General features: G+C 43.5%; 1 long non-coding RNA gene across 3 annotated transcripts in view; it reads left to right on the forward strand.

Annotated features, from left to right (window-relative positions):
• The window catches only part of LOC110349079 (uncharacterized), a 106278-nt gene that overhangs the window by 66302 nt on the left and 13985 nt on the right, over positions 1–25991 (forward strand). The window contains exon 1 of one of the 3 annotated variants that reach the window (XR_015448508.1): positions 13206–15715. The exons of 1 other annotated variant lie outside the window; for it this stretch is intronic. This is a non-coding gene — a long non-coding RNA (uncharacterized LOC110349079). Of the gene's footprint in view, positions 1–13205; positions 15716–20141; positions 21452–25991 lie in introns of those variants that run through there. One more of the 3 variants, XR_015448509.1, reaches the window with a different exon arrangement.

Consider the following 25991-nt stretch of genomic DNA (forward strand, 5'->3'; position numbering starts at 1 on the left):
GCACTGGCTATAGAGCCCAGTAAGAGGGGCTTAGTGTGTTCATGCTACTAGATTGGGATGTGTTGAGAGTGCTAGATAGCTGTTTGTAGTGAATTATAAGTATTAATTTTTCCCTGTCTGATTTCTCTACCAAATTCACATTTGAAAAATAGCCTATATAGTATATATAAGGTGCAAGGACTGATTGAATAAACAACAATACAAACATCACACAACTTGAGAGATCAAACATCACCTGTACAACATTCTAGGCTCTAGGTTCCTTTCTCCTGGCAGGACTGGTCACTATATTGAATTCTGGACTTATTATTTCTTTACTTGCCTTTATAGATTGGCCTTAGAGCTATATATTTCAAACAGCATTTTATTATTTTATATTTTTGCACTGTATTTAAATGACATCATACAATAGGTATTTGTATTCTTGGGCAGCTTAGTATATTCTTGTTTTGTTCAGTAGTATGTTTGTGAGGTTCCTGTGTGGTGAGAATTGCATCTGTACTTTCTTTTCATGGTTGTGCTATTCCAATGAAGGAATATGACATAGATATTCATTTTCCTGTTAATGAACATTTAGTCTGCTTATTTGTTTCCAGTATATTTCTGTTTCAGCAATGATTTTGAGATTTTTTTTTCAATGTCTCTTACTGGGTAGGTCAAGTGACTTTGTGTGTGTGTGTGTGTGTGTGTGTGTGTGTGTGTGTGTGTGTGTGATTTTCCTAGGATTGTAACTTGGGAATCACAGGCAATACATGACTTCAAATAAACTAGGTAATGGTGAATTTTTCTTTTTAAATGTGGTTGTATCAACTTATAGTCCCACCAACAATGGTGGCCTATTCCACTTCACCAACACTTGGTATTATCAGAATTTTAAATTCTGGAGTGTTTTTCTTTATAATTTTAATTTAAATTTTCGAGATTACCAATGAAGTTAAGTGGACTTTTGAATGTTTATTGGTAACTCATGTTTCCTCTTCCATGAGATAACTAAAATGACTTTTTTTTGACTCTTGTTAAATTGTTTATCTTTTTCTTGTTTATTTGCAGAAATTCTGTTTTGAAAATATGTGGTGATTATATGGGTTGCAAATATTTTTTCCTAATTTGTGTGGATTGTCTTTTCATTTTCTTTATAGTATTTTTGTTTCAGTACTGAGGATCAAGCTCGGGACCTTGCACTTGCAAGGCAGGCACTGGAACCCCTGAGCTAAATCCCTGGCCCCCTTTATACTATTTTTTGATGAATTCATATTCTTAATTTCAACATAGTCAAAGTTAACTTTGACATAACTTTCTTTATGAGTTTTATTTTATTCATTATATTTTAAAATAAATATATTTCCTATCTCAAGATCATAAAGATGTTCCCCCATATTTTCTTCTAAAGTTTTACATTTCATCCTTTACATTTAAGTTAGTAAGGCATCTAGAATTGATTTTGTGCATGCTGTGAAATAGAATTCCAATTTAGTTTTTCTTTATGGTTAAACAGTTGTTCCAGCAAGATTTGTTGAATAGTCTATTCTTTCCTCATTGATCTGCAGTGTTCCTTGTGTTTTTATTAAGTGGTGACCCTACACATGTGGGTCTGGATTCTCTAATCCATTCCACTGGATAACTCATCTGTCTTATCTCTGTTAATGGGCCAGCAGACCAGCAGACGCAGGGAAGCTCTTGAGTCAAAATATTGTATAGAAGCCAATATAATTCTTTTGGATCATAGTGGTTTTTCTTTATAGGGTCATTTTACCATTGGAAAGAATACTGCACTTAAAGGAAAAGATTAAGATCCCAGCTACTTTATGTAACTTTGTCCACATTTTTTTCAATATTTCTGAGCCCCTAATCTCTTCTTCTGTTCAGTGACTTCAACCCCAAAGGCTACATGGAGGATTACGTTAAATTTTGTATTTCCAAGGATGTGAAAGTGCCCAGCATTAGAATTAGTATAAAGATGCTTTTTGTGACATTCTCAACCCAAAACCACATGAAAGTTTTCTAATAGCTCTAGTCTAAAGCAGTCTTGGTCTTGAAATTACCCCACAAGAAAATGAGACATAGACCCCAAGTGAATAACTTATTTCAGCTCACAAAACTCTTCCTGTATTTCCTTAGTTTCAAACTCATTTTAGAGGGGATAGGACTGATGGGGCTGTGATGTTCACTGCTAAAAATGATTGAGGATAATTAGTAAAGGGAAACTTGCTATGCACTACAGAGTTGGGAATGGCAGATGAAGAAGAAATTATGCAAGGAAAGTCATCATCACAACTTCAACTCCAGGCTGTGAAGTCCAATTGAAAGAAAAGGTCTCTTCATGTATTGGCAAAGCAATACAAACACAGTGTTTTATAGTTGATAATGTGTTTCTATGTAATTTGGTCTGCTTTAATAGATTGATCCATTTTATTCTCTTCATTCTATGAAGTCATCTGAAATCAGAGGTCAGCTCCAGGAGACTGAGACATACTCATGTTTGCAGAGTAAGAGACTAAATGGTATTGGGACTAAGACTCAGGTTGGGTAACTCAAAATCTCTTTTTACTACACAAACACGACTCTACTTGGATGTGCTGGGATAGTTTCAAATATGTTATCTCGTCATTCTCTTATGTATTTTTGTAGATCAGATTGCTCAGTTCAGGTTGAGGTTCAGAAAACACTGTCAGTAACCGAGCCAAGATTTCTAGTAGAGCTGGGGTTGGGCAATTTCCCAGGCCACTGCCAAATTCTGAGCTCCCTGAAATGTAAGCAGGTCTTTAAATATTGTTTGTACACCAATGGAAATGCTTTTGATTGGGTTTCCTCTCATGTATTTGCTGGAAATTTCCAGTTAGCACCATGGCGCTCTGGTGGCATGCCAGTCTTAAGACAATGGAAAGACTAGTAAGAAACTTGCTTACATGTCAATATGGCACCAGAAAATCCAGGCTGGGTATAATGACCTCAAAGATGTGGCCTGAGCATTTGGTCCTGTCTTGGGAATGTAGTGAGAGATGCAATATTGGGAGCAAAGAGAATTTGGCAGTTTCTTAAAAGGATTCTGTTTCTAGGCCCTCCTACCTGCCCCAAACTAACACACACACACACACACACACACACACACACACACACACACTGCTCTTTATGTCCAAATAACAGGCACTGGCCCCAGGATGCCAAGGACTTTCTTACCATCTTGAAGTGTCAGTACCTTCAGCCTCTTCAGCATCTCTCATTATTGTCCCATTTTTTAATTGAAATGCTTCTTTGTACCAGCCTAGAAGACAGTCCTCTGGTTTACCATGCTCTCCCTGCGTCTTAAGACATAGGCCTCATGCTTTTGTCCCTTGTAACTCACACTCAAGGAGTGATATACATCTCCTTGTAGATAACCTCTGAGTTCTCGTTACTTAGCCCTGACTATTGAGAACTTGTTTTCTTCTCCAAATACTTTAGCAGAGCTTCCTGTGCTCTCCTAAACTCACCTGGCCTCATAAACTGTGATGCTTCCAATTTTTCTTTATCTGTCAGTGTTTGGCCCACTTTAATAGATTGATCCATTTTATTCTCTTCACTCTATGAGGTTATCTGAAATCAGAGGTCAGCTCCAGGAGACTGAGACAGACTCAAGTTTGCAGAGCAAGAGACTAAATGGTATTGGGACTAAGACTCAAGTTGGGGAACTCAAAATCTCTTTTTTTTCTACACAAACATGACTCTACTTGAATGTGTTTCACTGGTAATCAGGAGTTATCTTTGACATCTCTCCTTTCCCTCATTCTTTTTGGTACCGGGGATCGAACTCGGAACCTTGTGCTTTCGAGGCAGGCGCCGGACCCACTGAGCTAAATCCCTGGCTCCCTCATTCTTAAAGTCTTATATCTTAAAGATCATATCCATTCTTCCCTTTCACATCTCTTTCTATCTTTATTGCCAGAGTGCTGGCCTAGGCTTCTGAAACTATGTTCCGGTAGCCTTCTGACTTACTCTCCTATGGGTAATTTCAAGGTTCTAAACTCAGCCATTCCTCTTCCTCATGTCAGACTTTAGAAAACCTTCCTCTTCTGTTACTCTGGAAGAGTTTTCCTGCCTTTCTAGTGATGGGGTTTGACATTATCCAAACACGATCATTAACACTAAGATTTCTGAGTCTCTGCAGTGACTTTTACCACTGTGTTTATATACATGTGAAATTCTGACCATAACCTTCCCTGGAGACCTTCTCAGAACACCTACCCATGGAGTTTCTTCCATTTTCTATGGGTTTCTATCCAGCCATTTCACTCTTTGATTGCATCTGTCTTGCATAGCCACTGCCCCAATTTATGTGTATTTTGTACCTTCTTTCCTGGCTCTGGCCACAATAAAACCCCTGCTTTGAGTCATCTACTGTTTCTTTGACACATAATGACACTACATTTAGTGGAATTGATAGATGGATTGGTGCTTCTCAGAGTGCAGAAGAAGGTTAACACTGGGCTCTTTTGGGTCAATGCAATCTTAGGCTATTTTCCTTGATGTGCTCAATGCTGCCAGACAAACTTTCAATTCACCTCTTTTTCACAACTATAGGCTTTATCTTTCCAGCTCTCCTTAGCTCCTAACCCCTCTCAATAATCCACTCCTCTTGGTTCTCTTTTGGGACATAGCCTCAGTTCACACTTTATTGAACTCTCCAGTAAATAGCAAAATTAGCTTCTGCCATACATTTGGGAAAAAGGAACTAGAAGTCAGAAAATCTTTATAGCCATTTATAGCCTTGGGAAAGTCATTTACCTTTTCATACACTCTGTGAGATTATCTCATATGTAAGCTAGAAATAGTAATACCTTCCTTTTAGTAAGTGATCCAATGAGATAATGAATATAAAAAATTCCTTTCAAACCATAAAGCAGAAAGTGAGTTTTATCATCAGACCCCTTCTCTGCACCATCAGACACTCAGATATTTGTCTTTAGCCCTAAAGTGCTTTCTCTATGTTGCATCTCACCTGTTCTCTCCATTTTCCCCTGGTGGCAGCAACTTCATTCTTTCCTCTCTATTGACACCTCCACCCCCACAGTGGATCAACATTTTACTTAACCCTGATGCCTGCTTCATCTCCCCCAGCCACTATCCTCCTCCCTTTCCTTTTGTAACCGGAGAGGGCAGCAAGTGATCACCCCAGCTGGCTCACTGCCTACTCTTTCCATAACTCCTGCACTTCTCAGCTGCTCTTCCCAAGCCAGAGATATTTCCACCTTCCCAATTCATATCTTCCTTAACCCCTATGCAAAACCCAACTCTGCAAACCACTCCCTCTTGCTTCTTAAACTCCTTCTCTCAGTTTTCACAATACTCACACCGTTACTGTGGTGTACCCTTCCTATAGTCTCTCTGACTCTAATAATTGCATTGTCTCCTGTCCCTTTTCTGACCCAGTATCACTCTCATTCCCTTATTTGTGGGCCTTTTCCCAGGCTCAGTCCTCTGCTGTCTGCTCCAGCTCAGACTAGAAACATCATCTCATTTTACTCATGCTACTTGAACCATACCTGAAGTATTGTGTTTACTTATAGGTTTTGCTTTCAATGAGAATTATTACAAACCCAAGGATATTCAGTAAAGGGTGACTAAGAGGGAACTAAAAGTATGTTATGGAACACTTCAGAGAATAGATATATTTAACCTACAGGGGAGAAAATTCAGAAGAAATATAATCTTTGCTGTGTCAAAACACTTGAAATGATGTAAAAACATTTCCAACTACATGTCCCCTAAAGGAAAATTTGGTAGAAATTACAAGTAAGGAGATATGGAATCACTAGTAAATAACAACTTCTAGTCTAGTGAAGGATGTCCAGCTAGATAACATGGGTTCAAACCTGGCTCTGCAACTTTTTAGCTGCATGATCCTAAGCAAGCTATTTCATTTTTCTGTGCCTTGGTTTCATCATGTGTAAAATGAGGGTGGATAATGATAGTGCCCATCTCATAATGTTCTTTTGAAGATTAAATGAGATAATTAATGTATTTAGAGTGCCTTGCAGAATTCCCAGCACAAAAAGACTGCTCAATACATATTAGCTGTCCCTCCTCCTCCTCCATCATCACCATTATCATCATCATCATCGCCATTATTGTAATCACCATTATCGTTTAAAGCTGTTCAGCAATAGAAGCACCTTTTTACAGAACAGTGGTCTTCCAGTTTCTAGAGGGCTATTCAAGCCACATTGTTTTGGGGAGATGGCAGAAATTTCTGTCATTGTGAGGTCATAGGACTAGATGAAATCAGAGGTACTTTTTTGTGTTCACTCTTCAACTTCACAGTGCCTGACCAGTTCCCCTTCTGGGTTCCTGGGGCCATAATGGTGGCTTAGTCCTCCCTGACACTCAGGCCTAAGTCATTCCCCCAGTTCTGTGGCTCCCTCTTATATACAGTACACTGCAAACACAGAGGCTTTCTGAGGCCAGGCCCTTGGAAATCAGTGCCCAAAAGCCTTCATTCTCTCACTGGGCCTTATGCCCCCTCTCATCACTAATGCCCCCTTTCATCACTAATGCCAGAATCTTCTTTGTCTTTTGTCCTAAGATTTAGCATGGCTTGTAGAATCATCTTGACATAGAGTATTAATCAAATTTCTAACTATCCTCCCATGGTAGAATTTGAGTCCTTGGTTCCAATCACTTTTGCCTCAAGCTGACCCCAACTCAGGGCCTGGTTTTGTTTTGTTTTTTTTGTACACTGGAATCGAACTCGGGTCCTTGCACTTTTGCAGCAGGTGGTGAAACCACTGAACTAAATCCCCAGCCCTCATGCCTTGTTTTGACTTTAACCAGTACCTACGTTTCTCACCAAGATTACTAAACTAGGCTGTGAGTTTAGTCACCAGCATCAGAATCTGTGATTCTTTCTTCACTGAATCTCTTGCATCCATAGGATGATTTCTCTTTCCTTTTTTACCACCCCCACCCATGCCATAACCACACCTTCATTACATAACTCCTTAAAGAAAACACCTATACCCAGTTTCTTCTCTCCGATACTATCTCCCCCTTTTTGCAAACATCCTCTAGTAATTTCACAGACAATAATAGAAAGCCCAAACACCCTAAGTGGCACCCCAAAGTCCTCCATATTTGGGTCAATTTTCTTCTTACATTTTCTTGAGGTATTATTCCATACAACAGCATTTATCCACCTTAAATATACTGTTGGTGAATTTTAGAATATATGTATGTAGCTGTGCAACAGTTACCACAATCGAGGTGAGTACATTTATATTACTTAACAAAGTTCTCTTTTCTTCCTAAGATATTCCTGACCTTCAACCTATCCCTTACCAACCTGTGGTTTCATGCAACCACTAATCTGATTTGTCTCTATAGTTTTTCATTTTCTAGAATTTCATACAAATAGAATCAGACTATACAGTCATTTACAACTGGCTTCTTTTGCTTTAGCACAATGTCTTTGAGATTCATTCATGAATTCGCATGTGAAAGTAGTTCATTCTTTTTTGTTGTTGAACAGTATTCCTTTGTATTGATGTGGACATTGTGTTGTTTGCATTTTGAAGCTATTATAAATAAGGCTTCCATGAATATTCACCTATATAACTATGTATGAACATGTTTTCATTTATTTATTTTTAATTTAAAACATTAAAAAATATTTTTTAGACAGTGTCTTGCTATGTGGTTCAGGCTGGCCTTGAACTCACAGCAATCCTCCTGTCTGAGCCTCCCAAGTGCTAGGATTGTAGGCTTGTGCCACCACTCACAGCTCCATATTTTCATTTATTATAGGTAGGTAACTAGAAGTGAAATTGTTGTCTGATGTGGAAAATATTTAACTTTTGAAGGAACTATGTAACCCCATTTTCACTTCACTTCCTTCTCTTATCTTGGCTTATATCAGCCAAGCTGGCCCCTTTACTGTCCCCTGCTCATGCTTCATGATTTCTCATCTCTATGACTATATTCATTCCACAACTGACCCAGGAAATTCCCACTCTTCCCATTTAAGTCATGCTAATAGAGATGTATTATTTCCTAAGCTAGACATTGTATAGGAATATGGACATAGTCATGTCCAATGGAGAGTATAATCTAATCTGAGGGATTAGATGTATACGTGGGTAATTGAAATACAAATCAGATAACTGACCTAGAGGAACCAAGTAAGATGAGAAAGGAAGAGATCACACTGACTCTGGGGATCAGGAGGGGTTGCTTGGAAGAGGCAGATGCAGGGTGAATAAAGACCTGGGGATGGAAAAAGGCAGGACTTGAGGACTGGTACATTCCCACATCAATTCTGTCTTATGTGGGGATCTTTCCTCTGAAACTATCATCAGTGTTTTGTCTCCTTGAGAATTCTGCAGTGCACATTTCACGCTGATGGGCATCTTGCTGGGGAGAGGGTCTTTCAGCTTACTCTGCAATAAAGCTGTTTCCTCACAGAGTCTGAACCCAAGAATCAGTAATTTGATCTGAGGGGGAAAGAATGATGGTGGAGGCTTAGAGTGTGTTGAGAAGAGACTAAGAGAGCTGGAGAACATGTCTACTGACCAGGAAGTCAGCTAGAGGGAGAAGCAGGTCCAGAGAGGGCAGGTGCAGGCTTCAGTCTGGGAAATTTGAATACATGCACATAGGTAACCCTTGTGTTCATTGTCCGGGGCAGAGCTATATAAACAGCAGCTTCCCCATGAATGAATGAATGAATGAATCAGAGTGAAAGAACATGTGTCACCATGTAGGCTCTCATATATGTTATAGTATATTACACACAAAACCTGGATCAATTAATCATGCCAACTTTAGCAACCTACAGTTCTTACTTGCTACTTCCTGGTTAAGTGCTCAGCAATACACATATAGAGTTGAACATCCAAGAAAATAATTTCTTTGTGTTCTGATGCTGTAAAATATTGTTTGGATTAAAAGGGCAGGAACAAATTGATGGATCTGAAATTTTTTTCTTTTGGCTTGGAGATGACAGGGCAATCCATCAGACAACTTCCTTGGCTCTCTGTGACATTTCAAGCTCAAATGTTATAGCTTTCTTACTTTTTCTTTTCTCTTTTTTTTTTGCCCCTTGGCTCATTATTGAACTATGCCTCTAGGAAATGCATCCTGTAGATATGGCTTCTTTGACACTTGTCATACAGCAGCACTCAATTGTGGCTTGTCAGGTGGTAGCTGGGTATATGCAGGGTAGTTTAGTAGATGGTGCTGAAAATGAGGTAATTCCTTAATCCACCTGGCCCCATCTGTGTCCTGCAGCATCTAGCAGGGAGTACAGCAAACCCTAGATAATAGCTAAGGATGAAAAGCACCACAGGGGGTGATTTTGGCAGTTGGATTGTGTGTGAAGAGAATATTGCAGAAGCCAGAATGCTTGGTTTCTTTGTCACCTCACATCATTTGAACATGAGAAGGCACTTTGAACTCTCCAAACCATAGCTTCTTAACTTTCAGCCAGAGACAATAGATAACCAAATAAATAAAATGAGATAGCAATGTGACTACATTGTGAAAATTCAGCACATAACTGGAAATGGTATCCAGTGCTGGTGAACCTTTTAGAGACAAGTGGCCAAACTCCAACTCAAAACCCACTTATTTATTACAAAGTGCCAACACTGCAATTAAACTTGAATACTGGGGTTTTAGTTTAGAAAAAATCAACTCATACATTCACTTTTTTTGTCTTAAAAGAAAAAGATATAACATATGTGCCATTGGTTCCCCACTATTAGTAGTATATAACCTTGTATCTGTCACCTGTTGCTATACAGCAAATAACTCCCAACCTTGGTGAACTGAAACAACAGCATTTATGATCTCACAGTTTTATGGGGTCATGATTGGAAGGTTCTGATCATATGCTCTCAGTCATTGGCTGGGGCTGCTCTCATCTGACAGCTAGACCAGACTGGAGAATCTTCTTTCAAGTTGGCTCATTCACGTGGCTGTTGGCAGGAGGATTTTGTTTCTTGCTGGTTGTTGTCAGGTGCTACGGCACTCACTGTGTGACCCTTTCTATACAATTGCTTGAGTGTCATCATGCCATGGCATCTGGCCTTCCATAGAGTAAGTAATTCAAGGCAGAAGTCCCCGTGGGCTTTATGACATAGGCTCAGAAGTCATACACTGAGATACCTTCAATATCCATTGGTTCCACAGGTCATCCCTACTCAGTCTGGGGTGGGGGGATTGACTACACAAGGGTGTGAATTCCAGGAAGTGGGAGTCATTGGAAGTCTTGGTGAAGGTTGACAGCCACACCCTTCTTTTTTTTTGGTACCAGGGATCAAACTCGGGTCCTTGCACTTGCAAGACAGGCAGCGGAACCACTGAGCTAAATCTCTGGCCCTATACCCTTTATTTTTAAAGAACTCCTCCAGGAAATTGGGGATACAGCTGTTTATCTCTGAAGTCTTTACTCTGTAACTACATCACTGTTTGCTCCAAATAGCTCCCTCTCAAACCTGCTCCAGTCTTCCATCTAGCTGAAAATTCCTGCTATCATTGTCAATCTCTTGATCTATGGCAACAATTTGGCTTAGACTGTGACAGGGTCCTGCAGAAGTGGCTGTGCAGTGCACAGAGGGAGGTCTCTGTGCAAGCTGCACAGGCTGGCCGTCCTCTTGCAGGTGCAGCCCACTGTGGTTTACACAGCCATCAGTGCTCATGTCATATGGGACAGAGCCTCCACTTCCAGTCAATTGGGAGGTCACTGCTGGGGGGGTGAGGAGGGTTGGGGGCAGCACTTGTGGCCTCCGGCCTTTGCGATCTGTTTCGCATTTGATATTTCCCAACATGCATCTGTGTCTGGGCTCACATTTGATTTTGTCACCTGAGGTAGAAAGAGTTGGCATTGTTCCCTTCATTGTGTGGATTGAAAAATGAATGCTTAGCAAGTCATAATTGAGGCATTTATTTGCTGGAGTAGGGGACATAGAAAGAAAAGATATTGAGTGGTTAAAATACAGAGTTTGGTTTAAACCCTTATGAGCTTGAAATGTCTATGGTATATTAAGTGAAGTTCCTGTGCAGCCTTGAATACAGCTTCCAGATGATTAGGTGAGCATAGAGCAAGATCTAGTACCTAGACTATTTTTTTATCTGTGCATTTCTCTGCTGCTTCCAGCTGTTGTATTGTGTTTTGCCCTCTGGTTCCAGATATCCTGGGTTGGTTTCCTCAAGGCTGTCCTCCTTAGTCTTGCAACTTCTTCAGCATCTTCTAGTGCCCACAAAGGGATTGGGAGCTGCTGTCTAGCAGGGTAGATTCTGACACCTTCTGTGAGCCTGTAAGGAGAGGCTGGGAAAACTGCAGCAGAGTCAACTTCAACATCTTGTAGAAAGAGCAGAGTCTTAGGACACAGCCTTTCCATCGAAAGAGCCTTCCACATTCTATTTGTAAAGGGAAGCCCGCCTTTACTAGCAAGTTGTAAAGTAATATGGTTGACAGGAAAGGCTGCTTGGAGCCAACCCAACAGACCTAATGTTTGCTGGAGTCCACCATGCTGCCCCTATCCTGCTGATGCCAGCTTAGCCCACAGCCCCATGTGGCCTGTGGCCCCAGCTTTACAACCCTTTGGGAGATCCCCAGAAGTGGGGTTCCCTCAGGGCTGGTCACCCTACACATCCGGTCTCATTGGCCATTTGGACAGCTGCCTCTCCAACCTTATCTTCCTCTGCCTCCACAGAAACCTGAGAAAGACGGAAAGGGGGAAGTGGCATGGTTTCCCAACACAAATAACCCCTCAGAGCTTTCTCAGCACTGACCCTTAGCCTGCTGTGTCAGCCTCAGGCTGAGGGAGGAAGGAAATAGACCTTCTATTGAGTATTTTTCTTCCCCTGTCATGAAGATCAGAGGAACTGAGCCAGGAAAGAAAAGGAGTCAAAAGCACCTTGTGGCCTCCTCCAGCAGGGTTTGTGTTGCTTGTCCCCCCCACCCTGGGCTCTAAGTAAACAAACGCCCAGCCAAGGGAGGCCTCAGGCCCAACTCCAAACAGGCCATAAATAAGAGCCCTTCAGCCTTTCACTCTCTGTGAGTGGAGAGAGCACTTCTGAGTGGAACACTTGATAGCAGAGAGGGGAGAGGAGTGAGTAGCTGGGGGAGAAGCCTCCTGTTAATTGAATCCCAATTTCCTTCTCCCTGGCCGGCTCTTATCTTTTTAATTATACAAGGCCTTTAATCTTCTGGAGGACTTGTCTCTGTCATTAATGCATGATCCCTGATTAGAGATAGGGGTCTGCTCAGGGGTAATGGGAGCCACAAGCAAAGGCCTTTGGCAACTTTTTTGCTTTTCAAAAACACCAGGAATTCCCCAGGGCAAATCCCAGTTGAGGCAGGGAGATGTGGGGCTCCCCTTGGCCCTCAAATGCTGCTCTTTGGACTGTCTACATGTGAGATTGTCAACTCTTAGATTAGGGAAGGAGCCTCACATGTTCTGTTGTGATGGCCCCCAAGCCACAGTGTCACTTGCTTAAGAGCCAAGGGGCAAGGAAGCTACCTTGAGAACCTGTCTCAGGTAACCTGTTTAGGGAAAAAAAAATCACACACACAAAAATGTCCTCATAGGTGCTCAGCATCCAGGGAGGACCCAGAAAGGGTTGGGATATTTTGTATTTCCTAAATGGTATAGTATTCATTAGGGGCTTGTGAATGGAAACTCACATTCACAGGGCTTCCCCTAACATCCCAGAGGTGCATTATCTCCAGGTGACAATGACTAGGGACACTTGAGGTTACCTTTCTCTTCAACCCCTGCCCTTCCAGCTGCTCTGTCAAGTGGCTGAAGAGCTGTAAATTGATACTAAGGAATGCAGAGGACACACCCTTCTGAGAGGTCTGGTTCACATTAGGTGTTCACTAGGTGTTTACTAAATAATTTTTTAAGCAAGGGTTCTGTGCGCCATTAAATAAAATGTGAACACACAAGTATTTGTTGAACAATTATAGCTCCTTGCTATAGCTTTTGATTATATCCCCTGGTCTACAAGGTGGCCTTTAGTGTCCCTTCACTCGGGCATACTGATGTGGCACACACCATGTTGGCTACTGGATATGCAGAAAGATGGTAGGTTTCAGTCTCTTCCAGGAGCTTAATGCTCATTTGGGAAGATATATTTTATTAGTTTTTAAAATGTTACATAAATATATAAAATAAATGTATATATGTATGTATGTATATGTAAAAGGCATGCTTATATATACACATACCATACAACTGCATATTTATATGACTATATGTATGTATGTGCATATAGATATAGACATTTGTGGACTCCTGCCTTTATTTAGCTGTGTATATGTCTGTACACAGATGCACACACACACATACATACACAGTGAACTCACAATTGGCATCTCTATGGGCAGGAGTCTCACACAGAGCATCAACAGCAGCAAACTTTTCATCTGGGGTGGTATGTGTGTGTGTGTGCGCAGGTGCTAGTTGAACACCGAGTCTCACCAACCCCCCCCATCCACTGGGCACAACCACCTTGGCTGTGGCAGTCACCAACAAAGGTCATATAACCAGAAGGTGAGAAAGTCAGGCTTCCAACTCATGTCTGATCATAAAGCCTGGGCTCCATCCCTGAGCCTCATCACCAGAATTGCTCTCTTTGCTTGAAATCACACTCTATCTGCTCCTGAAAATGTGCAGTTCTGGTCATAGGCACTTGTGAAGACATAATGAACCTGGACATGGTCCAGAGAAGAGCAATTTAAAACACTTGAGGGGAGGGAGAGACTTCTGTTTGAGGACAGACTTAAAAATAAACAGCAGTAAAGTCTGGAAGAGGCTGGGTGAGCAGGACTTGATAGAAGTCTAGGGCTTGGGGAGGCACCAGAGGAGGGAGAGACCATGTGACTACCAAGGGGGCACCTACTGAAGCTTAGAAGCAGCCGTTTCAGGACAATGACAAGAAAGTTCTACTTAACACGTTCCATAAGTTTGCTGCCTGCTGTGTGATCCCAAAGAGGTGACACAGGCTGAAAATATAAATAGATTCTCAGCATATGAATGCTTCACTGTGTGCTTCCTACAGAATGTCTGGTTTCTTATTGTCTAATTCAATCTCTTTCAGTTTCTAATGGTCAAAACTAAGAATCAGCAAACTTTTTCTGTAAAAGCTCAGGCAGTAAATGCTTTTGACTCTGTGGGCCAGCTCTTGCCTCCACTCAACTTTGCTGCTTCAGTGTGAACATATGGATGGTTGTGTTCCAATAAAACTATTTATAAGAAAAACTTGCAGAGAGTGGCATATGTGACCAGCAAGCTGTAGTTTTCCAGTCAGGGTCATGTTGAATCATATTATGTAAAAGTGGGAGGCATCTTGGTGATTGTACCCTCATTTTATAGAGGACAGTGACATCCAGAGACATCAAATCCGCTTGCTAAGGTCACACAGCTGCAGACCTATACTGGGTTGTTGAAGTTGTAAGGGGGTACATTTAGTTCCTCAGAAGTCGGTTATGGGGAATGGCAATGAAGTGTTCCCATGCTGGGCATTCTGACTTTTAAATATATATTGACTGTCAAAGACTTCCTTCTCTTACAAAATATTTCGTGTAGGGGGGATTTGGAAATATAGCTTACTTTAAGAAAACTAAGGGATATTTAAAATGCCTCGGAAATTAGAAGACAAGAAAAAATCGCACTCCCTCAAGCCTTCTCACCTCGATCTCTCATTTTGAGAGAGGAGAAAACTTTCTATCTCGATAGCCTGTGTGAGTAACTTTGATAGTGAGAGCTGAGTCCTTTGATATCCTGGAATCTGCAAATGTAGGTTGTACGTCTACCTCTCTCAGGCAAGGAGGTGCGACCTGGTGGGGCCCATCCTGTGGGAATATTCATCTCCTATATTTGAGCAAGATTCTGCTGAAAACTACACCTGCCTCCTCTACTATACTGGCCAAAGCCAAGAATAGCTCAAATCAGAGCTATTCTCTGGTGTTCAGAGCCCTTATGGGGGGAGATTTGTGTGTGTGATGTTTGTCTTTGTGTATGTAGTTAGTGGTGGTGGGGAGAGGAGTTTAAGAATGTTTATATACTTCAGAAATTCTAAGAATTATTACGTCTGTGGCTCTTTTGTTGTTGTTGGCATCCAGTGAAGATCCTTCATGAAAATAAGAACTCACTCAAACAACTCTCAAGAAATCCAACACAGTATTATTCCATGTTTGGTGTCTGCAGCTCTCGATGGTACCCCTGGTTCGCCTCCTGGCTCGCCTCCTGGCTCTCCGTGTCCTGGGCAGACTCAGTAGTCTCATCTGTGAAAGGGAGCTGTGCTGTCTGTTCTTTGACACCTTATAAATGGCTGCAGGTGGGCAGATAGAAAAGGTGAGAGGGGAGAGCTCAGGGAATTTTAAACTGGGGAGGGAGATTTGCTGCTGGATGTACCTTCTTGCTTCAGAGATAGAAGGGACTGTGTTCTACAGACTTAAAAAGGAATCCACCAGCTGGAGTTTGATCCATGTAACAGCTGACCCTGAGGAAGCTTGGTAAAAATGGACAGTGGACTCTCAAAAGTCAGCTGTGTTCTATTCCCTGAGCAGCTCCTTGCCCAGAGAGGTTGTCACCTGAAAGCCATTTGAATCCATCAGGAGATAATTCTTCTAGAGAGATTGAAGATCTCCTACATCTGTCCTGACCCCAAGAGGCTTTGCAGGCTGCTGGAAACAGAAACAAGTCCAACTGCTGCAGTGAGAAAAGGCTACTTCAAAGTGAGTTTAAGATTCAAAAGTGCTGGATTCTGACCTCACTCCAACTCTTACCAGGTTTAGTTCATTGTAGAAGTTATTTGACTCTAAATCTCAAATTTGGAGCACAGAGACTAATCCACAGTAGGTGTACAGTAGATGTTATTTTCCTTTTCATCCTGTCAATGCTCAGACCTGGAAGCCTTCTCATGTTCAACCTCCCACTCTGTGCAAATCTGGACCTCATACTGGGGTGATGACACCTCACTGGATGCTGTTACTCAGCAGCTAAATCTCAGAATTGACCACCTAATCCATATACTGTATAACCACTCTTTAAATATCACTAATATGTTTTTATGATGATAAAGATGATACATGTGCATTGCAGAAAATTTTAGAAGCATACAAAAATTGCTATGGAAGGAATCACTGATAATCATAATTTGTAGTGCTAAGCATACCATTAGTATTTAATATATTTCTTCCTCTTTATTCATATACAGGCAAGCATGCATTTTTCAAAATTTGAATCACATTGGCTATAGATTTTGTATGTAGTTTATTCTTTTTACTGAGATTGTGAACACTTCTCTTATCATAAAATCATCTTTAAAGACATTTTTAATGGTTGCCAAATTTTCTGTGACATGGATGTATCACAACATGTGATCTTATGCTTTGTACTGGATACTTAGGTCATTTCGAATGCTTCAGTATTAGAAAGAACACTGCAGAAACATCATTGTAGGAAAATCTTTGCCACATTCTAATTACTTCTTTGAGATAAGTTCCTAAAAATAGAACCTCTGGCCCAAGGGTGTGAGGATTTTTGTGGGCCCCCATATCTATGGCCATGTTTTCTCTGGAGTGTCTATGGATGGGTTATGTTTCTCTGTACCCCTTTGTAACACTCAGGTTGAGATAAGCAAGTAGTCTCACATATAACCCATCAAGTATTAGAAGGTGGCTCTCAAATGTCCCAGGTCTCACCCCACCCCCAGGTTAAGCAGCCATTTGTATGTTTGTATGTTTTGTTTTGTTTTTGAGAAAGGGTCTTACTATGTACTTCAGGCTACTTCAGGCTGGCCTTGAGTCACTATGTAGTGGAGACTGATCTCAAACTCATGGCAATCTTCCTGCCTCCCAAGTGCTGGGATTACAGGTGCATACCACCACTGTTGGCTCTACAGCCATTTCTTTAAAATTCTCCAAAGTCTACTTTCCAAGGTCCTTGCTATACTAGCATTAGAGAATATTCTGGTTTATAATTATGGTTTTAAAAATGTGCTACTTAGAACAAAGTGCAGCATACCAAACGTGGTCTGACCATTTTTGCCTCCCTTATTTTGAATCCTAGACTTCTGTAAATGCAATCTAAGATTACATGAGTTTTCTGCTTTGGTTTTAGCAGCCAGGGGTCAGATAAGCTTGTGATGTGCTGACATTCTGAGGTCTTGTACTCTGGTTAATTAGAGTTTCTTCTATCTGGTACTTATGTGGCTGAGTTTTTGAGGTTGACCCCATTTTGGAGTAGGAGAGGTAATACTAGGGATTGAACCCAGGGCCTTTTTTTCTCTCTTATTTTGAGACAGGGTCTTGCTAAGTCCTTAAATTGCCTGGGTGGGGCTCAAACATGTGATCCTCCTGTGTCAGCTTCCCAGAGTGCTGGGATTACAGATGTGCACCACCATAAAGGGCTCCCCAGGTTGTCTAAATGTCAGTAATGCCCCCTGAAAACCAGTCTTTGGTGCCTCAGGTGTTACCCCACACACTGTCTGGTGGTCTCAACCTGGGGCTTTGGCCCAACCTGCCCCTGGGGAGAGGTTGGGAGAAGGTTACAGGGTTGTTGAGGCTGGGGCAGCCTGGCGCCACCTTGGCTGTCCATCCACTTACAGATGTTCTCAGGAGTAACTGGGATCTTGGCTTGAAACAACTCTGGAGAAGAATGTGGCTGAACCCTCTGAGAAGGACTCTCATGTGACGCTGGACAATCCCCCAGCATGTGGGGGCTCTGACTGTGCAGACTATGTCTCCACCCCCTGGCTCCTGAGCCAGACATGGAGGCAGGGTCTGGAGACAGCCAGGACTCTGGCTTGCTCTGCCTCTCTTCCCTATACAAATAGAAGGCAGTTCTTTTGTGAAGCTGGCACTTAACTCAGTTTTATAGGCAAGTCTGAGTATTAACAGGACCTGTGGCAAGAGTATAAATTGAGGCTTGAGGCCTACCCCGAGCCCTCAGCCCCAGATCTTAACTCTGAGAGGTTTTGTGCACAGATGTATGGATATCTCTTCCCCTTTCACAGATGCTTGCCCCAACAGCCACCCTTGGGCACCCCAAGGTATAGGCGTGTATATAGGAGCATACTTGATGGAGTGAGGTTCTGGGTGGGCTTGTCCCCTTGTTCCCTAAACTCCTCACCTCGTGGGAAGAATCGTGGACAAAGAGGCAACCAGAAGCCAGAGCAGAGCCTTTGAAGGCACATGGCCCAGGGAAAGGAGCCTGAGTGTCCTAGGTTCTAAGGTGGCATTGCTCGTGGTCAAACTGAGTAATCAGCCCTTCGTTCTCTGTAGATATCTAAGTTTTTGTGAGGAGGGGGGCAGAAGTGAGGGCAGATGTCTGGAAGGAGCAGCTGAACCCTCATAGACAGAAAACCTGCCTAAGAAGGAAGGGGTTGTGTCCAAGTCTGAGTGCTCTGCTGTACCCAAAGGCAAGAAATCTCAAGGCCTAGAAAGATGTTGAGATGGGAGGGAAGACATTGGCCAGAGGCCAGAGTGCCTGAATTCTCATTCTGGGACCTGGCCACTCAATGTTCGGACCATGGGCCTCAAGGCATTTTGGCCAGCTAGAGTTCAAGGTCATAGGTGTGAAAGAATATGCCCCCATGTGGCCCCCAGGACCTCTGAAACCAGGTCCCACAGCACCCACACATCCATGTGCTCATTTCTATCACTGTCCCCTTCCCAGTTCTAGGGGAGATGGTGTCTTGTTCATTGTAGGAGCCCCCACGGCTTCTCCTCCACACTCTTTCAGTATTTGGTTACTATGAGAGATAATGAAACTCTTATTTAATTCAAATCAGTTCAATTCCCTCCTGCTCAACTGTCTCCTATCAACTACATCTCCGTCTTTTATTGCAATCATCATTTGCTTTTTTTGAAGGAGGTAAAGCACAAAACAGAAACATACGTTAAAAAATAAACCCCCTGCCTTGTAGTTCATATTTTTAACGTGCTTTCACATAAAGTATTTCATTACAGACTCAAGCAGCTGCTGTCATAAAATGTGGTCTCAGATGTAGAATCTATGAAAATCAAATGAAAAGAAACCCTGAGAGCAGAAGGGAGGAGAGAGCAGTTCCATTAAGTCCCTGGCCCCATTTCTGCCAGGCTGGGTAGTGATTAGGTATCTGCTTGTTGCCAACCCAAGGTGAAGGGTTTGGAAACTTCTCTTGCTGCTTCTGAAATTTCCCCTCTATTTTATAAAGTTGCTTCTCCCTTCATTGTGCTGCTTCTTGGAAATGAAATTCTAAAATCTCAGAACCAGAAGAAGCTCAAGTCATCAGTTAGGCCAGAGGTTCTCAAAGTGTGGCCCCTGGGTTGGCGTCCTGGAACTTGTTAGAAAGTCTCAGGCCCCACCCCTGTCTGGCTGATGGAGAGGCTTTGGGGCTGGGTCCAGCCATCCATGCTCCAACAGACCATGCAGGTGATTCTGATCCACACCTGAGTTTGAGAACCAATGATCCAGGCCAACGTCCAAATTTCAAACTGAGGTGCAGCCACAGAGGCCAAGTCAGTTCCCAGGCTCCTGTCCTGAGTGCCTTCTGTCTCCATGCTCCCTCTGCTGACTTCTGGACTCCGTCTCTGCTGTCCACTCCATGTGTGAGTCTGCAGGAGATGAGTCCAGCCCATGGCCAGTGTCCCCCACAGCAGCTGGGGCTCTTGCTTGCTGGTTGGTGACCTACATGTCCTGGCCGACCTGCGGTTTTTGGAGTCACAATCCTCTGAGGACACGTGGTGGCTGAAAATGAGAACACACCCTTCCACCTGAACCCTGCCTGTGCCCCTGATCTTCCCTCTCCGGGACAAATTCGTGCAAAGGGGTGAGCCCAGAGTCTCCCTTGCACCAAGTAGACCAGCAGCCTCACCAGGGTGCTGTGGCTCATTCCCAAACTGTTACCTGGGGGTGTCGGAGTTGGACAGGCTTGCTTCTCTCTGATTCCTGTTTAAACATGCAGCCGAAAAACAAAACAAAACAAAGGCAGAGGTGTGGGCAACTTGATCCTGGATACTAACATTTGTGGGATAGTTTTGAAACAATAAAAAATATTTATTATGTGTCAACCCTGGGCCTGCGTAATTGGATATTTACTGAGTAGCTGCAATGTGCCAAACTCAGGGCCAGGCCTCGCCTCTGCCCTCAAGGGTCATGGCCAGTGAGTCACTAGGATCACTGTAGGGCACACTTCCCCTCATGTGACATCATGTGCCTTCACCCTTCTCATTTCTCCTACACTCTCTCCATAGCCCCCCACACAGATGTGCTATGTGGGGGTTCATGCCCAGGGCCTGGGTTATCAGGACAAGGATGCCCAGTCACCTGCTGAAGAGGAAGGCGAGCATGGAATCAGGCTCCAGAAGGCTGGGCAAGCTTTTGGACAACTGGGGAGGGAGTGTCCAAATGGATGTGAAATGAGTCAGACTTTGGCTGACACAGGGCTTTGCCATAAACTGGATGGAACTGGAAGATACAGGGGCTGCCGTAGGCCAGTGGGGATGTTTGGGGGGCCTGACCCTAAGATCCAGCCAGACAAGGCCCAAGCCTGGTTCCCTGGGTAATGGGAGGCTCAGAGAGGTCAGGGAGTCTGGTGAGGGCAGGAAGCAAGTAGGTGGTCATCAGGGAGCTGGGGAGGAGGTGGTCGGGGGTCAGCCCCTGGTGTGACGATGCTAGACAGACATCGCCTTAAGGACCAAAGCTGATCAGAATCAGTGACTGTACTTGCCTTGGGTATTGAACCCAGGTCTGTGATGCTAGTTTGGCAAGTACTTTCCCATCTGTCCCTCCTAACAATTTTTCCAAAACCTGTAACGTGCCAGGAACCATCTCAGTCTTTTCACATTTCCATTTCACTTAGTCCACCTCATCACAGCCTGGAGGACAGATGTGGAAGCTGAGGAGCAAAAACTAAGTGTTTTGAGACTTGCCAGGACCCATGGACAGCAAGGAGCTGAGTTGGTCCTAGAGTCAAGATCTGTGCACTTAAAAGCTAGTACTGTTTAAAAAAATGTCTCCTTAGGTTCTTGGTGCTCAGAGAGGTTAGAGAGGTGGCAGGCAGAACAATATAAGGCAGGAGGCCACAGGGAGCCCAAATATCTAGTACCCCCTGAAGCTGATGCAGGGGAAAGGGATGAAGGAAGTAGAGGGCTGGCCCTTGTCTCAGAACACACTAGGCAGTATATCCTGCACCTCTCAGTGGGGCATCAGGGGAAACTCACAGCATATGGACTCAGGACCCCTCTGGCTGCTGCTTGTTATTGAGATGCCCTCAAGGGCCCTGGTGTGTATGGGTACCTGCTGAGGTTAACTCTCACAGATGCCAGGAGGATGGCTACTGGGCATGGGAGTGGGGGTCAGTGTGCCCCATGCAAACAATAGTGACGTCTATTTATTCATTCACCAGGTATCTATAAAGCACATGCCATACCATCACACAGATGTGGGGGCAGGATGTGTGTGTGTCTCAGCAAGACAAGCCAAAGGTGAGATCCTAGCAATATCACAACAATAACCAGAGTGAGGAGTGCCACAGATCATAATGCCCTGGGTTATTTGTTACTCTTGGGGTCTTTCATCCTTTTAGTCCAAACACTAGCTGCAGTTCTGAACTTTGGTCCTTGAGTAAGTTGGTCTTAAATGCTGCTGTTGAGCAGGTTTCACTTGCAGTGACATAACAGGCCATAGGAGGGGTGCTAGACAAATGGGCTTTCCTGCAGCCCAGGGCCTCTTGAAATAGCCTTACGACAAAATTGGGGCCTCTCTGCATTTGCTGCTGTAACTCGCTGACTTAGTTTCCTTCTAAGAGACTCTTTTTACATTCCACTTGTAATAAGACTCCCTGTGAATTAAATGACCCCAGATGTAGACAGATATTGGGACTGGGGAAGAATGATAAAATACTGCCAAGGTTGGCAACCTCAGAGAAGTAGAGGCGAGACTGTCTCAGTATATTCTTTATCAAGTGCCATGTAATGATTTGAAATTAAGTTAGGAACAACATGGTTTTAGTTTGGATAGTCCTTGTGTGTTGATTCCTCAAAAGAATGTCCATTGTGGTACCAGCTCTTTCTTCTCCTTTGGGCTTCTGGATTGCTCATTGCATTTTTGGTAGCGACAAAATGGAACTTGAGTTTAATGTGCCCTGTGACTATGTGACCTTGAAAAAGACACTTAACTTCTTGAACCTGATTTTATTCAACCATGAAATGGGGATAAAAATACTCATCTAGTCTGCATCAGAACCACCACCACCATCATCACTGCTAATCCTCTTCACCAAGTGGGCATTTATCCTGTACAGTGTGCTAAGTATTTTACCTGAAGTATCCTATTGAGTCCTCAAAATTCTTCTGTGATATAGATGTTAGTGATACTTGTGACTTGTAGGTAAAGAAATGAATTGGAGAATTCTCAAATAACTTTCCCAGGTGGCCAATAATGAGGCAGACATTTGGACCCAGCAGGCTGATTCCAGATATGAACTCTTCAGATTGCCTTACTACTACTTGGTCTATCCTTCTCAGTTGCCTTTGCTTCTATTTTTGTTTTCACTGTCTTCAGCATTGTACAAGGAAGACTAGATTCCCCTTTAGGTAACACTTCTCTGGGTACAAAGAAGTACAGTGACATCTTCCACACATGATTTTTACTCCCTCAGGCAAGCTGCTTTCACTTCCTGGGTGCCTAAAGATGTTCACAGGCCACATCCAACATGGCCAATACCTGGCTCTTTGAGTATCAAATAGCAAGTGAGGGTCACGACTGGGCCTGAGAAAAGGAGAGAGTGGCCTGTGGAATGAGCTCAATTTGTACACTTTCCCAGGGCATGGGGGAGGAAAGGACAGTGACTTGTTGCTTAGGAAATGCTGATGGGTGGCCTGGTATCTTGGGAATGTGCTAAAATGACCAGGGGATGTTTTTCCAACCTCTTCTTCTCCTCCCCATTCCTAGGATGTTACTTTGGACTGCACGACTATTCCCAGGCACTAAAAAGAAATCGAAATCTTGTTTTTCAATGCTTAGTGCCAATTTCATCACACAGAGCTCTATCTCTGTATCAGTATGTACTCGATTCAATGTTAATATTCCATAGTATCTAATTTACCCTTTGCTATCCTATGAGGAAGTTTATTACCTTCATTTTACAATTGAGAAGTGAAGAAATCTTCCCAGGATTGCACAGGTGGAAATGATAAAACCAGGATCCAGTTACAAGATCTGGAATCTTACTATGTTACCCTACATGACTCATGGAATGGCACTAGGCATGTTTTCAGCATACAGCATGTCATCCTGGGTGGGCCCACTCTTGGGTTTTTTGTATGGATTTAGACTCTGTACATGCTTCTGTCTCCTCAGTGCTTGGCCTTGTTCATGTGGCCACTTCAGGGATGTTCTCACCTTGCAGGGCCATTGCAAGAACAAATCAAAGGACAGTCATTCAGCCCCAACCGTTTTCTGATGCTGCACATTGGAGGGAACAGTGATCAAGTACAGATCTTGACTTCCAGGGGTTGTAGACTCAGGGAACTAGCAGTGTCAACTGAGTAGCCCAAAGCTGAGAGAGGAGATCCTGGATGCGAATACTCAGGAGAGGTGAAGGAGAAAATAATTCTAACACAGGGAAATATTTGGAGGAGAAGGCATGAGCCTGGCTTGGGAAAACTTTGAAAGTCAGATGGTAGGGTGGTGAGGTCCCACTAGATGATCAGGTTATGAGAATAACCTGACTATGGACCTAATGTGTGGTGTGGTGCAGGTGCCGGAGTCTGTCTGTCTGTCTGGGGGCTGTATTGGAAGAAGAGGTAGCCAGATGACTTAGTCTGTTTGGGCTACTATCTTAAAATATTTTAGAGTGAAAGGTTATAGGCAACCAATGTGTTTCTCACAGTTGTGGAGGTAGACGAGAAAGCCTCCAGAATGTCTGGTGAGGACCTGCTTTCTGGTTCAGCACCTTCTTTCTGTGTCCCCACACAGTGGAAGGATTGGGTCTTTCTGGGGCCTTTTTTCTAAGGTCACTAATTCCAATCACAGAGGCTCCACCTCTAGGACCTAAATCACCTCCTGAGGACACTATCTTCTAATACCATCAACTCGGGGAATCAGATTTCAACGTGTTAGTGTGTGTTTGTGTGTGTGAAGGCAGCACAGACATTCAGACCATAGCACTGGTCTTTGCGGGCTTTTGAGCCATGAGGAAGACTTCAACATGTTCTCTGGGCAACCAGAAGCCCCTGCTGGTTTTGAGTGGGGAAGTGGCATGAGGCCACCTATTTGGGGACGATCCTTGCAGGGTTCCCTGGAGGGATCGGGTGAGCCCAGAGTGGTAATGGGGTGTTGTAATAATCCAGGTGCCAGGTGAGGACAGCCTGGCTCAGGGCACTGGGAGAGGGGATGGAGAGGAAGCGTGGGACACTAGCAACATCAGGAGAGGGGAACGGACAAGTCATGGGCAGTGGGAGATGGGAAAGGATTCCTCTGACAATGGCCTCGTCGGCCCACCGACTGCCCACACACCCAGCCCCCCCCATGCAGAGACAACCTGGCAGGAGGGGTGCTGGTCCTTCTGTATATTGGCCTATTAACTTTGCACAGAGCCGTAGAATTCCCACCTTCCTCTGCTTTTCTACATTTGGATTATTTTCCTCCTAATGACGGTCATAGTCATAACTATAATAATTATAGTGTCAGTAATATGACTCTAAATGGATCAAAAGCCTTTTTTCCGTAGATACTAACACATGAGAGGTCGGGGTGGGAGGGGCCCCAGCAGAAACAGGATAGGGTCCAATTGGCTTCGAAACAACACTTGTGGTGTGGAGCGGACCTTGCCAAGAGCGATGTGTTTCCGGCCTTTCAAGCATGGCTGTGTTCTCAGATAAGTACACATGTCCCCACAAGGCAAGGTGAAAGGCAAGGTAGGCACCTGCTGCCTCGGTGTGTCTACTAGATGTGGTGATAGAGAAGGATGCTTTGACACTTGTGTCCCCTTCCCATCTTCCACCTCTGAGAAGCCTTCCAGGGGTCTCCAGTGGAAAGTGATCCTTCATTCTGACCTCAGCTCTCTTGCTGTCAGTCACACAATTAGCCTTTAACAGGTACATGCTATACCACAGCATTTTATGAATTGCTAAGCCTGTTTGAATTCATTATGTCCTATAACCCTTCCAACCACAGAGCATTATTATTATTATCATTTCCCCCATAGATTCATTTATTGGAAAAACTTGTACAGAGCTGATAGTGCTAAATCAGTGAAAGTTATGTCTGTGTGGGGCCAGGTAGTGGGCACCCAAACCAGGTCCTCAGGTTAAACAGCTAACTGAGGCCCCAAGCTACACTCCCAGCCCTCCATGCAAACCACCAAATTTAGCACTCGACTTTTGCATGTTTCAAGCATTCATTTCTTTTTCCCAAAACACATAGGACAAGTCTATAAAATAAACCAAAGGACTTTACACTTACAAGCCAAACTACCGCTAGTAATTTCTCCACCTGTTCTAAATGAGAGGCCCAGAGCTCTCCATTGACTGTGCGTATGCTGCCCTCTTGAGGTGAAACTTAGTATCTTTTTCCACTAGGGGGAAATGTAAGGGTTCAGTACCAGTTGTGCTCCCAGGCACCGGGTGTTTTTTGTCTTCTTAGAGAGGAGAGGAGTAGAATAGAGACTGCAAGTGTCAGAGGCTGCAGTGGGAGGAAGCTGCAGATGATGGTTGAGAGACAGGCAGGGGTCACATCACCCAGAGCTTTCTAGAACATCCCATGCACGGTGAAAACCACTGAAAGGTTTTAAGAAAAAGGCTGAGTTTGTCTGAAATTCCCCCTGAGGCTCTTTGCATTTCTGCCTGGACTTTCTATTAAGCTCAAGAAGCGGATATAAACAGCCATACTGGTCGAACCTCCTGAAACCATAAACAGTGACTCACCCTGGACAGCTGCACTTTAGGATTTTACAGAATGCCAATGCCTGGGCCCTATTCATGAGCAACTAAATCAGAAGAGCTGCAGGTAGGCGCAGATGTC

The sequence above is a fragment of the Heterocephalus glaber genome, unplaced genomic scaffold (genome assembly GCF_053883595.1).
Source record: "Heterocephalus glaber isolate CG9 unplaced genomic scaffold, H.glaber_assembly_v1.0 deba00000470, whole genome shotgun sequence".
Taxonomy (NCBI): domain Eukaryota; kingdom Metazoa; phylum Chordata; class Mammalia; order Rodentia; family Bathyergidae; genus Heterocephalus; species Heterocephalus glaber.